The sequence below is a fragment of the Procambarus clarkii genome, chromosome 37 (assembly GCF_040958095.1).
Source record: "Procambarus clarkii isolate CNS0578487 chromosome 37, FALCON_Pclarkii_2.0, whole genome shotgun sequence".
Taxonomy (NCBI): domain Eukaryota; kingdom Metazoa; phylum Arthropoda; class Malacostraca; order Decapoda; family Cambaridae; genus Procambarus; species Procambarus clarkii.
In genome coordinates, this window is record NC_091186.1 from 13035235 (window position 1) to 13049466 (window position 14232).

Below are 14232 nucleotides of genomic sequence, written 5' to 3' on the forward strand. Positions count from 1 at the left end.
GGGGCCCCCGCAGTATGCGGGCAGAGCTTATATCCCAGCAAACACAGAACGTTTGTGGACGTTTTTAAATGGTGCCACAAAGGTAATACTGTAACTTTTGACATAAATACGTATATCTGACGTTCTTAAAACCAAAGGATATAACTAAAAACATTTATTCTTGAGACACAGTTTTTTAAGATTTATGTAAAAATTTAAAAATAATAGTGAATGCTATGGTATTATAATGTTTTCATGCTTTATATTTAAGAATAAATAATTTTCAGTCAACATTTAGTTTTTTTTGTTTACTTTATGTAAACCTATCCAATTTACGTTCTTATAACATAAATATAACATTTATATGACGTCAGTATAACGTTATTTACACGACATCATTACGTTATTATGATGTTATATTAACATATAATTCCTGTATGAAAACCAGAATATATGTTGAACTTTATGTTTTAAACCTTGCAAAGTTATCATAAAACTTGGAATAAGACGGTAAGCATGCTTTACTTATGAAAATATACAAACAAATCAACAAAAACATTTTAACATAAAAAACATAAACATAACATAAATTGATTGCATGCAAGGGAGTTAACTGGAACTCTGTAATATTGCATACATGAACCTTAAGGTACAAACCCAGTGTATTTACCCATGCAGTTCTTTCCTAAATCTAAATTTTTCCAATTTTTACACTTTGTTTCGAGTTCTGTCTTGTGTTGCTACTTTAAATACCCCATTAATGTCCCCTTTGTTATGTCCATTCGTCCCATTGTGCACCTCTACTATATGTCACTCCTAATTCTTCGCTTTTCTAGAGAATGTAATATAAGCTTTGACAATCTTTCTTCATATGACAGGTTAACAGGTAGAACAAAGATTACCATTTATATATGGATAACTATTATAAGTCGGTTTGAATGAGTGAATTGCTGCTTGAAGATAGGTATATACACCTGCGGTACTATCAGATTGCATCGTGGTAAGCCTAAAACCCTTCAGATCCAAGCAAAGGGTAAAATGCCAGCAGATACAATTGCGAACACATTGATACCAAAATGAAAGACATATGACGAGAATTGAGGTAACCAAAGTGAAAAGAGTGTTCACATTACATTGCACTAGAGTGCTCCCGGGTTACTTTCTCTCACTTTCTCTGTTTTGTGCGGATGGTACGCCGTGCTTTTGGAGTTTATATGCATTTAAACCTGTAGATAATTCTATTGCTAACACATTGATACCAAAATGAAAGACCTAGGATGACAATTGGGGTGACCAAAATGAAAGAGTGTATACATTTTATCGCTCTTGTGCGCTCCCTGGTAACACACTCTCGCTTACTCTGTTTGTTGCGGATGGTAAGCCGGGCTTTTGGAGTTTATATGCCTTTAGTCCTGTAGAGAATTCTATTGCGAACACATTGATACCAAATTGAAAAACCTAGGATGAGAATTGAGGTAACAAAATTGAAAAGGGTATACACTTTTCAGTATTACCACGCTCTCTAATGTAATGAGAGTTGCGTGAGGGTGGCTCAGCTTTCTTTTTCTGGTACCCTTGGCCTACATTCATCTTGTCGGCGGGTGGAGCGCGCTGCTGTCTTTGACATTATATGCACATAGTTCTGTTGGGAATTCTATTGCGAACGCATTGATACCAAAATGAAAGACATAGGACGAGAATTAAGGTGACAAAGTTGAAAAGAGTATACACTTTTCAGTATTTCCGCACACTACCAGGGAATGTAAAAAAAAAACTGGAGAGTGTGGAGGGGTAACTTGCCCAAAACGCGAAAGTGTTTGGGGAGATTAACTTTCGTTCAATACTATTATGCAAAAGGAGCCACACATCTATGGTTCATCCAATAAAATCAGCAGACTTCTAGATGTTACTACTGCTCGGCTTAGACTCGGTTACAAGTATTTCTGGGAATTCTCATTATCTGCTGATGTAGATCTGACCAAATGTTAACTGTGTCAACAAAATTATTCGCACACCCTCCGTCACTATGTGATAGTGAATTCAGAGACAATTCTATAACCAATGTACCAACGATATGTAAATATTTCATTCAAAATGATCTGCTACCAGAAATTTTAGCCAAATATCCCCAGTTTGCTAACTGTAGGTAGTAACTAAGTGATTGTAACATATCCACCGCTGCCCACTGGATGGGGGGCGGTGTGCAGGACAAACATATCAATTGTAACACTAGCTCTCCACATATGTCAGTTGCTTAATTTAGAAACTGTACTTGTGGTCGATCTCGAACCCATTGTTGATGTGACGACTTATACTGAATTTTGTAACTAGCTCATCAAGATTGTAACTTGCTGAGCTAAATGAATTGTGGGGTTCTGTCCCTGAGCCCATTATGTGCCTCTGCAACCCTTTCCACTACCGCCCACAAGATGGGTATGGGGTGCATAATAAATGAACTAAACTAACTTTAAGGCATCCTGAAAGAAAGCTTGGAGGACTTGAAAAATTGCAGACAAAGCCTTGAGGATAATCCTTGGGTGCCTTCGTACCACAAAGATACTTAATATGAGAAAGGAACTTAATATTCCGAGCGTTGTTTATCGTGTTACTAAAATTAACTGTCAAATTGGTATAAAAATGCTTAGGCTATCTCATCCTAACCCTTGCACAGAAGCCCTCCAGAATTTCTTTATTGAATGTAAACATTGTTTCAAATAGATAAATAAAATTGGAACTGAACTCAGAAAGTATCAGATTTATAATTTGTACCAAGAGAGACAACAATATCACTTTCCTGCACTGTAGGAAATTACACCCTTTTCAATTTTAATCCCTCCCTTTCCATCAAAGGAGCAAATTAGAGATCAGTCCCAGCTTTGTTTTGAGGCAAAGCTCAACGTCTTAAGCCATATTGATGCTCTGTCCACAGAGCATTCTCTCTCTCAAATCATATACACTGAAGGTTTCCTACAGCGCCCAACGGGTGCAGCTGGAAGTGCAGTTGTTCTGACAATAGGCTATGACTTATATTTTGAGTGGGGAGTCCGTATAAACAACTGGGCCTCTACCCTTCAGACTAAACTATTTGCCTTGCTCCTTGCACTGAAATGTGTACAAGTATCCAAACTTGATACATTAATTGTAAGTGACTCTTTATCATCCTTAATTGCTCTCAACTCCTTAAGACATAACTGTAACATGCTTGTGTCTGAAGCTAGACACAAATACAACAACAACTTTGAACTGCCCTGAACTATATCCGATCCTATCTTAGTAACAGACACCAATATGTAGCCATCAATGATATAACCTCTCCCACTCTACCACTTACCATAGGGGTGCCACAGAGCAGCATCCTAGGACCCTCCTGTTTCTTATATACATCAATGATCTCCCTAATGTCTCTAACATACTTAAACCTATATTGTTGGCTGATGATACTACTCATCTACTCTGACCCCAACCCATTCCTGTTAAATAATGTTGTAAACAATTAATTAAAAAAAGTCTACTTGTGGATGTCAACCAACAAACTCACACTAAACATAGAAAAGATCTACTATATCTTATTTGGAAACAAATCAACAAATGCAATTCAGCTTCAGATAGCTAATGTAAACATTAACAATAAAAATGATGGAAAGTTCCTTGGCCTATTCCTAGACAAGAGACTCACCTTCCGCACCCATATACAACACATAACTAAAAAGGTTTCTATAACAGTTGGTATACTCTCTAAGATCAGATATTATGTACCCTACTCTGCTCTCCTCTCACTCTATTATGCACTTATCTATCCCTATCATTCTTATGGTATTTGTGCTTGAGGTTCAACCTCTGCAAACTACCTCAAGCCCATCATCATCCAGTAAAAATCTGCTATCAGGACAATAACTAACTCTACCTTCAGACAACACACAGCTCCCTTGTTCAAATCCCTAAACATGCTAAACATAAATTCACTCCATACATTCTCCTGTGTAAATTACGTTTATAAAACCCTTTTTCTAAGTGCAAACCCTGTTCTGAAACTCTTCCTGGACAGATGTAATAGAACACATGGCCACCCCACCAGACATAAATATCTCTTTGATATCCCCAGAGTCAAACTTAATCTATGTAAACACTCTATGTAAATAAAGGGACCTAGTCAATGGAACTCACTCCCTAATGATTTGAAAAGCTGTCCAACTTCTGCCATATTCAAAAATAAAACCAAAAAGTACCTAATTTCATCTTCATAGTTTTCTACCATGGGCTTTATCTTCACACTGTATCTAGTGTTACTCAATCCCCCAATATTTGTACCTAAGCCATATTACTTTAACATTGTAATCTTAGATATCATCTGATATCATGGTTGTTGTATTCAGTGCATATACTACTGCATTATTCCTTGAAACTTTTCCTCGAAATGATCTTCATATTGTGCTTCAGTGAACCAATGTATAACCCTGAAATGCTATCCTCATGTACCTAGTAATCCTTGTTTCTTTATTGTGTATTGTTATTATTGTGTATCATTCTGATCTGCTTTTGTGTCAAAATTTCTTCAAATTACCTGCAAACACTTTTGCTGATTTTACTGTAATTATTCTACTTAAAATTATCTGTACCTGTAAAGAAAAGCTGTAAAATACCTGCTAACATTTTTTATCAATTTTACTGTTAATTTATAAAAAAAAAATCTGTTTAAGGACTTACCCGAAACGCTATGCGTGCTAGTGGCTTTACAAGAATGTTAATTCAACTTATTTTCTATATTCTCTGTTAACCCCCAATGTAACTTCTTGTACATAAATAAATAAAAATAAAATAATAAAAATAACAAAATTATTAATGATGGGGTCAAGCGACGAGGGAGTAATTGCGCAAAGCGTCCCTCACCTGTGACGTCACAGCGTCCTCTGACGCCATATCAACACAGCGGCCATTTTGTCGTCAGTTCAGGGGGCATATCGAAAAATATCGTTATAAATTAAAATTGTTCAATTTGCTTATAATTTTTTTTATGAAATGGTTATAGAAAGGGCTGCAACTGGTCCAAGTTTCACCATCACACCCTAAACAGAAAAGGAGAAAAAAAATACACAACGTATTATGCAACGAATGTTCAACATTCTCAAATAATCTCAGGGAACACATGTGTCAACTAAAATGTCTACTATGTGCTGTAAAAGCACAAACTCTTGTAATAATTGTAATATGTATGTTCAATATATTTATATTTATATTTTTTTTTTTATTTTTATTTTTTTTTTTTGCCAATTTTTTTTTCTCGTTTGTTATCAAGGGATTTGCATGAAACTTGCACACCTTGCTCAATGGATGCCTATCTGCAAGGGTGCCAATTATGAACGAAATCTGTCGAAGTCAAGCTCAGCTACAGGTGGCCGAACTTGGATCTTTATTTTACTCTGGAAAGTAATTTACACCTTCAAATTACTTCAGAGCTTTCATTTATTAATCAATTTACATGCAAATTACACCTTATATGTAGCGTTTGTGCTTCTACAGACTCTAGTAGACATTTTAGTCCAATGTCTATTTGTTGATTTTATAAAAATTTATAAATATCATATATTGCATATTTTTTTAGTAGGGTAACTTTGAAAAATTATATTATTGCACTAAACACTTTTTTTATAAAACTGATCACTAGAATCCTTTATTATGTGCTTAATTTAATATCTGAGTGTTATAGAAATGATTTTAGTTGACACATGTGTTCCCTGAAACTATTTGAAAATTCGTTGCATAATTCGTTGTTTATTTTTTTTCTCCTTTTCTATTTAGGGTGTGATGATGAAACTTGGACCAGCTGCAGCCCTTTCTATAACCATTTCATAAAAAATATTTATAAGCAAATTGAACCACTTTTAATTTTACACCGATATGCCCCCTTCAGACATGGCGAGGACAAACCCTTCATGCAAACTGCACCTACTATCAAGAAGAAGATTTTGTGTTCCACCGATAGTATTATCGTAAGTAAACACTTATATTTTATATTATATTATATTAATTGATTCTATTTTTCTGTAATAAAGGTCCAAGGGTAAGGAACAAGGGTACTGTGTTGGGAGGTGAGGGCTGTTACTGGTGTCTGTGGAGATGTGAGGACTTGTACCAACCACTATCACCACCAGTACCTTGTCTTGCACCCTGCTTAGTATTCCTATTGAGATATGAAATATTATTGCATTCATATAATTATTCATTCACAGTCATTACTATTTTTATGGGGTATGTTCTGTTACCCTAATGCTTTTCATTCCTGGGCATGTCCATTTACTCTCCAGCCCTTCACAAGCCACTGCTGCACCCCCTCCATGCCCATACTTACTGTGCTTATTCTTACAGGACTGCACTGCATTATGTGGTGCTCACTGCCTGGACACCTTGGCAATGTAGAGACAGATATTCTGCAATACCGTGATATTAGCAGTAGAGTGATAAGCTGACACACGGGAGGTACAATGGAAAGAAGTTGAGTATCAACTCTTGTAATTTATATTGCTTCCAGTGAGTTTTTAGTTTTCTTATAACCACTATGTTATCTATCTCCTACAACCTAGTTATCTGCTTGATACATGCATTATAGGGTTCTGGTAGTTGTTCTACTCACCAAGCCCTTCCAAGGCCAGGCTTGACATGTGAGAGCTTGATCCAACAGGCTGTTGCTTGGACAGGCCCCTCAGGCCCACATATCCACCACAGCCTTGTTTGTCCAGCACTTCTTGAAGATGTTCAGGTTTTCTCTTGAAGATGTTGACGGTTGTTCCAGCAATACTGTATTTCTTTTATTGCTGAAAACATGTTTTCAGCCATAAAAAAAATAATCCTGAATCCAGAAAAAAATCCCTTTTGTATCATCTGGAAATTTTCAAATATTGCTGATCAAACCTGAGTCTAAATTATTTGTATATATTATGAATTACAGAGGTCCCAGGACAGAGTTTTGAGGAACTCCACTTACATTTTCCCACTCTGATTTAACCCCATTTATACAAACTCATTCTTATCTTTTAGCTAATCATTTATTGTACACACCATACTCAGCCTGTGTAGGGTAGTTTATTGTGCATCCTAGTATTGTGTATGTGTAGTATATATATTTGTGTAGTATATTTGGTATATTTAATGCCTCTAACCTCTCCTCATAGTTCTTGTCCTTCAATTCTGGGAGCCACTTAGTAGCATGTCTTTGCACCTTTTCCAGTTTATGTGCTTCTTAAGATATGGGCACCATACAACCGCTGCATATTCCAGCTTTAGTCTAACAAAAGTCGTGAACAATTTCTTGAGTATTTCGCCATCCATGCATTTAAAAGCTCTGAATATTATCCTTTACCTGCAATTGGTTGTTGCTGTATTTATAGAATATGATTTGTTCTGCTTTACATTTGTTTATTCTTTTTTTCAAAATTTCTTTCTGCCTCTCTCCTCACTGCCGTGTAGTTGTTTCTCTTTGTATTACTGGTATGTTTGGGGGTTTGGCCTCTTCGGGCTCTTCGTATATTGATTCCATTTTTGTGTCTTTTGGTCTCTGGCCGCCTTGAAATTTCAGTTGAACAAATCCTGTTTCCTAGTTCTGCATCTCTGTTTTGGTATAAATGTTTTTGTTCCTTTATCATATATTTCACAAAATTGACATACTGTGCATTAATTCATCTCAATTACTTCCTTTCCTAACAGCAAGCCTTTCCAGTAAAATTCTTTGAATTCTTTTCTGACTTCCAGCCTAATGTTTGTTTTATCCTAGTGTGTATGATGCCTAGCGTGTGTCTGGTGCCTGTTGTGTTAAACCGAAGATAAATGCATAAGTATAGGTCAGTAATTTCTCCAGCTTTGAAAGGGGCTTTCATTATGCAGCAGTATTCCACTCTAGAGAGCACTAGCGTCTTGAAAACTATCATCATCGGTATAGCATCTCTAGTGTGAAAAGTTCTTGTTATCTATCCTGTCATTATTCTTGCAGTTGTGACGGCTACTTTATTGTGTTCTTTAAATGTAAGGCCTTCTGACATCAGTACACCCAAATCCTTTACGTTGCTTTTCCGTTCAATGTTATGATTTGACTGAGTTTTGTAAGTGGTTTCCGTTTTTATATTTTCATTTTTTCCGTAGCGCATGAGCTGAAACTTATGTTCGTTAATCACCATGTTATTTTCTGTAGCCCATAGAAAGACCTGATTTACATCTGATTGGAGGTTTGCCGTGTCCTCTATGTTGCCTACTCTCGTGAAGATTCTAGTGTCATCTGCAAAGGATGATCAAGTACTATAGGTTGTGTCCTTGTCTATGTCCGATATGAGGATGAGAAAAAGTATTGGAGCAAGCACAGTACCCTTGGGGACTGAGCTCTTTACGGTTGATGGTCCAGATTTTATTTTGTTGACTACTACACATTGGGTTCTATTAGTCAGGAAGTTGTATATCCATCTGCCTATTTTTCCGGTAATTCCTTTTGAACGCATTTTATGTGCAATAACACAATGGTCACATTTGTCAAAGGCTTTTGCGAAATCTGTGTAAATTACATCAGCGTTTTGTTTGTCTTCCATGGCATCTAGTGTCATGTCAGAGTGGTCCAGCAACTGTGATAGGCAAGAGCGCCCTGTTCTGAAACCATGTTGTCTGGGGTTATGGAGATGCTGTGATTCCATGTATTTTGTGATCTTACTTCTTAGCATTCTCTCAAAGATTTTTATGATGTGCGATGTTAGTGCTATCGGTCTGTAGTTTTTTGCCTCTGCCTTATTTCCTCCTTTATGGGGCGGTGCTATCTCTGCTGTTTTTAGTATGTCAGGGATATTATTGAAATACGAAAGTACTTAAGGAAATCCTAAGTGTAATTACAGGATGAGAGTTACACTTGTGGTGTCCCATTTTCCCAGCACTCTTTGTCATATAATGCTTTGAAACTTTTGACGGTTTTGGCCTCCACCACCTTCTCACCTAACTTGTTCCAACCGTTTACCATTCTGTTTGCAAAAGTGAATTATCTTACATTTCTTCGGCATCTTTGTTTAGTTCGTTTAAATCTATAACCTCTTGTTCTTGAAATTCCAGGTCTCGGGAAATCTTCCCTATCAAGTTTATCAATTCCTGTTACTGTTTTGTACGTAGTGATCATCTCTCCTCTTTTCCTTCTGTCTTCTAGTTTTGGAATATTTAATGCCTCTAATGTCTCCTCATAAATCCTGCCCTTCACTTTTGGTATGAATGTTTGTGTGCCTTCATCGTATATTTTGCAAAATATGGAATACATCTCATTTACTTTACTTTAAGAATATGGTTCGATCAATTAAAAACCCTCTTGTTCAAATTGCAAAGAGACTGAAAGAGATGCAGCATGCTCAATGGATTATATATTAGTGATTATTATTAGGATTATATATTAGTGAATCATATTAGTGATTCAATTATTATGGTCATAAAACAATAAACAAATAGTTTTGCTGTTATTACACTCTATTCACAGGTTATATATAAGTATCTGCATGTTTTGTTCACCATTACAAACCACTAAGTTGGTTTGATATTTGTTGAGATTGTTATTTATGATAAGATTCCTTACGTTATCTGAGAATGAAGCTATGTTGGTATTGGGAAATCTATAGATGGCACTTATAGTCAAGGAGGATTTAAGGGATTTACTGGAGAACTTGGCAAAGGTATATTCACAATAGTCGTCTCTATTACTAATGACACTATTGCAGATGAAGGTATCTTTGTAAGATATTGCTATGCCACCTCCTTTTTTTATTAGGCCTGCAGTTGTGAATGGCTTTATTATCAGCCAATTTGTAGCATACAACATAGCATATATATGTATATGGCATACATATATATATATATGCAATTGACGATCACAAAACACTGATCATTTTATGCGGAAAATCCACAGAGAAATATGAAATGAGGTGAACGTTTCGGCTTTGTTAAAGCCTTTGTCAACACCAGACTGAGTCAGTCTGGTGTTGACAAAGGCTTTAACAAAGCCGAAACGTTCACCTCATTTCATATTTCTCTGTGGATTTTCCGCATATATATATATATATATATATATATATATATATATATATATATATATATATATATATATATATATATATATATATATATATATATATATAATATTCAAAATTCGTCAGTGTACTACATTTTTGTTGTTGCTTTTAGGTGATGCTTTTAACCAGTGTACGTGGGTCTGATTGTGCAACCACGGTTCGAAGAATAATGAAGATATGAACAAACCGCCTGTGGTCACTATACAGTCTGGAAGGGCAAAAGAAGAAATTGGCATTTCTACAAAAACAAGAACTATATAATGTTATTTTAAGTAAGTAACCAAAAAATTAAATAATTTTTTTAAAGTTTAAAATTCACTTAAAAATTTAAATTTTAAGTTAAAAAATTTTAACCAAAAAACTTAATATTTTTCATATTTGGAACCATTCCATAATATTTTCCCAAGCATAAATGATTATATTTCTATCACTTGCTCTTAAGATTGTTTCATTTAATAGAGGTTGGGCATAATTGTTCTCTGCTGCTAATAGAACTGACTGACTTAGCTATAGGAAAATGTAAACTGAATTGGTTTATCCATTACAGTATTTTGCAGTTTATTTCATGATCCTGTGCTTAATACTTGCATAAATAGTAGATTACAAAATGCATTTTTATATCATTAGTATTGAATAATAATAATGCAAATAATTGACTTATAAATGATGTACAATTAATTGGTAGGTGATATTATATTATTAATATTTTTTCATTCTTGCAAAGCCTTAACAAAGCCATTAACATGTTAATATAAACTTGATCACCTTCCACTTATTTTCTCATGTGCTACCTACATGTACAAAACCTTATTCCTAAATGCATATTTTGTTCTGAAACTTGTCCTTTATATGTTGTGTATCACCATCTCTGGAGAGTTTTATCTGACTGATGTATAAATTACTTTTAATTTTACAGAATATTATTGCTATACTGAATTTATTATTATATAAATAACTTAATTTTACAGAATCATCTATCAACGCACATCCACAAGTTGAGGAGGAGGATGTGACCTTCCAGATTTCTGAAGTACTGAAACAGGCACCAAACAGGCCTGGTGGATCTAGGTACAAGGTAAAATAATTTAATTTTTTTTTTTTTTTTTTTTTTTTTTACTAATTGTCCGATATATATATATATATATATATATATATATATATATATATATATATATATATATATATATATATATATAATATATATATATATATATATATATATATATATATATATATATATATATATATATATATATATAAATATATATATATAATGTGTCGTACCTAGTAGCCAGAACGCACATCTCAGCCTACTATGCAAGGCCCGATTTGCCTAATAAGCCAAGTTTTCATGAATTAATGTTTTTTCGACTACCTAACCTAACATTTTCAGCTACCTAACCTAACCTATAAAGATAGGTTAGGTAGGGTTGGTTAGGTTCGGTCATATATCTATATTAATTTTAACTCCAATAAAAAAAGAATTGACCTCATACATAATGAAATGGATAGCTTTATCATTTCATAAGAAAAAAAATAGAGAAAATATATTAATTCATGAAAACTTGGCTTATTAGGCAAATCGGGCCTTGCATAGTAGGCTGAGAAGTGCGTTCTGGCTACTAGGTACGACATATATATATATATATATGACAATGTCAGACCACGGAGGAAAAATGAAACAGGAAATTTCCTTAAGTACTTTCGTATATTAAATACATCTTCAGAAGGTCCTTCTGAAGATGTATTTAATATACGAAAGTACTTAAGGAAATTTCCTGTTTCATTTTTCCTCTGTGGTCTGACATTGTCACATTCTTAATCACGTGTTTATTTTCGTGATATACACACACACACATATATATATATATATATATATATATATATATATATATATATATATATATATATATATATATATATATATATATATATATATATATATGTCGTACCTAATAGCCAGAACGCACTTCTCAGCCTACTATTCAAGGCCCGATTTGCCTAATAAGCCAAGTTTTCATGAATTAATGTTTTTTCGTCTACCTAACCTACCTAACCTAACCTAACCTAGCTTTTTTGGGCTACCTAACCTAACCTTACCTATAAATATAGGTTAGGTTAGGTTAGGTAGGGTTGGTTAGGTTCGGTCATATATCTACGTTAATTTTAACTCCAATAAAAAAAAATTGACCTCAAACATAGAGAAAAGGGTTGCTTTATCATTTCATAAGAAAAAAATTATAGTAAATATATTAATTCATGAAAACTTGGCTTATTAGGCAAATCGGGCCTTGAATAGTAGGCTGAGAAGTGAGTTCTGGCTACTAGGTACGACATATATATATATATATGTCGTACCTAGTAGCCAGAACGCACTTCTCAGCCTACTATGCAAGGCCCGATTTGCCAAATAAGCCAAGTTTTTATGAATTAATTGTTTTTCGACTACCTAACCTACCTAACCTAACCTAACCTAACCTAACATTTTCGGCTACCTAACCTAACCTAACTTATAATGATAGGTTAGGTTAGGTTAGGTAGGGTTGGTTAGGTTCAGTCATATATCTACGTTAATTTTAACTCAAATAAAAAAAATTGACTTCATACATAATGAAATGGGTAGCTTTATCATTTCATAAGAAAAAAATTAGAGAAAATATATTTATTCAGGAAAACTTGGCTTATTAGGCAAATCTGGCCTTGCATAGTTGGCTGAGAAGTGCATTCTGGCTACTAGGTACGACATATATATATATATATATATATATATATATATATATATATATATATATATATATATATATATATATATATATATATATATATATATATATATATATATATATATATATATATATAGTGTGTGTGTAATTACCTAAGTGTAGTTACAGGATGAGACCGTCTTCCCAGCACTCTATGTCATATAACGCTTTGAAACTACTGACAGTCTTGGCCTCCACCACCTTCTCACCTAACTTGTTCCAACCGTCTACCACTCTATTTGCGAAAGTGAATTTTCTTATATTTCTTTAGCATCTGTGTTAAGCTAGTTTCAATCTATGACCTCCTGTTCTTGAAGTTCCAGGTCTCAGGAAATCTTCCCTGTCGATTTTATCAATTCCTGTTACTATTTTATATGTAGTGATCATATCGCCTCTTTCTTCTGTCTTTTAGTTTTGGCATATTTAATGCCTCTAACCTCTCCTCGTAGCTCTTGCCCTTCAGTTCTGGGAGCCACTTGGTAGCATGTCTTTGCACCTTTTCCAGTTTGTTGATGAGCTTCTTAAGATATGGGCCAACTTCTGTTGTTGGGCACCACACAACAGCTGCATATTCTAGCTTTGGCGTAACAAAAGTCATGAACAATTTCTTTAGTATATCACCATCCATGTATTTAAACGCATTTCTAAAGTTAGAAAGCGTAGCATAGGCTCCTCGCACAATATTCTTTATGTGGTCCTCAGGTGATAGTTTTCTATCTAGAACCACCCCTAGATCTCTTTCTTTATCAGAATTCTTTAAAGATTTCTCACATAATGTATAGGTTGTGTGGGGTCTATGTTCTCCTGTTCCACATTCCATAACATGGCATTTATTAACATTAAATTCCATTTGCCAAGTGGTGCTCCATATACTTATTTTATCCAGGTTTTCTTGAAGGGGATGACAATCATCTAAATTTCTTATCCTTCCTATTATCTTAGCATCATCAGCAAACATGTTCATGTAATTCTGTATACCAACTGGTAGATCATTTATGTAGACAATAAACATCACTGGTGCAAGAACTGAACCCTGTGGTACTCCACTTGTGACATTTCTCCAGTCCGATACATTGCCTCTGATTACTGCCCTCATTTTTCTATCAGTCAGAAAATTTTTCATCCATGTTAGAAGCTTACCTGTCACCCCTCCAATATTTTCCAGTTTCCAGAACAACCTCTCTATGTGGAACTCTGTCGAATGCCTTTTTTAGGTCCAGATAGATGCAGTCAACCCAACCATCTCTTTCCTGTAATATATCTGTTGCTCGATCATAGAAACTGAGTAAATTCGATACACAGGATCTTCCAAATCGAAAACCATACTGTCTGTCTGAAATTATATCATTTCTCTCCAGGTGTTCTACCCATTTAGTTTTAATTATTTTTTCCAATATTCCAATTCCAATTTTTCC

General features: G+C 34.5%; 1 long non-coding RNA gene across 1 annotated transcript in view; it reads left to right on the forward strand.

Annotated features, from left to right (window-relative positions):
* The first annotated feature begins 10177 nt into the window (after window positions 1-10177).
* The window catches only part of LOC138371954 (uncharacterized), a 5724-nt gene continuing 1669 nt past the window's right edge, over window positions 10178-14232 (forward strand). The window contains exons 1-2 of the long non-coding RNA XR_011230586.1: window positions 10178-10327; window positions 11024-11130. This is a non-coding gene — a long non-coding RNA (uncharacterized lncRNA). The remainder of the gene's footprint in view (window positions 10328-11023; window positions 11131-14232) is intronic.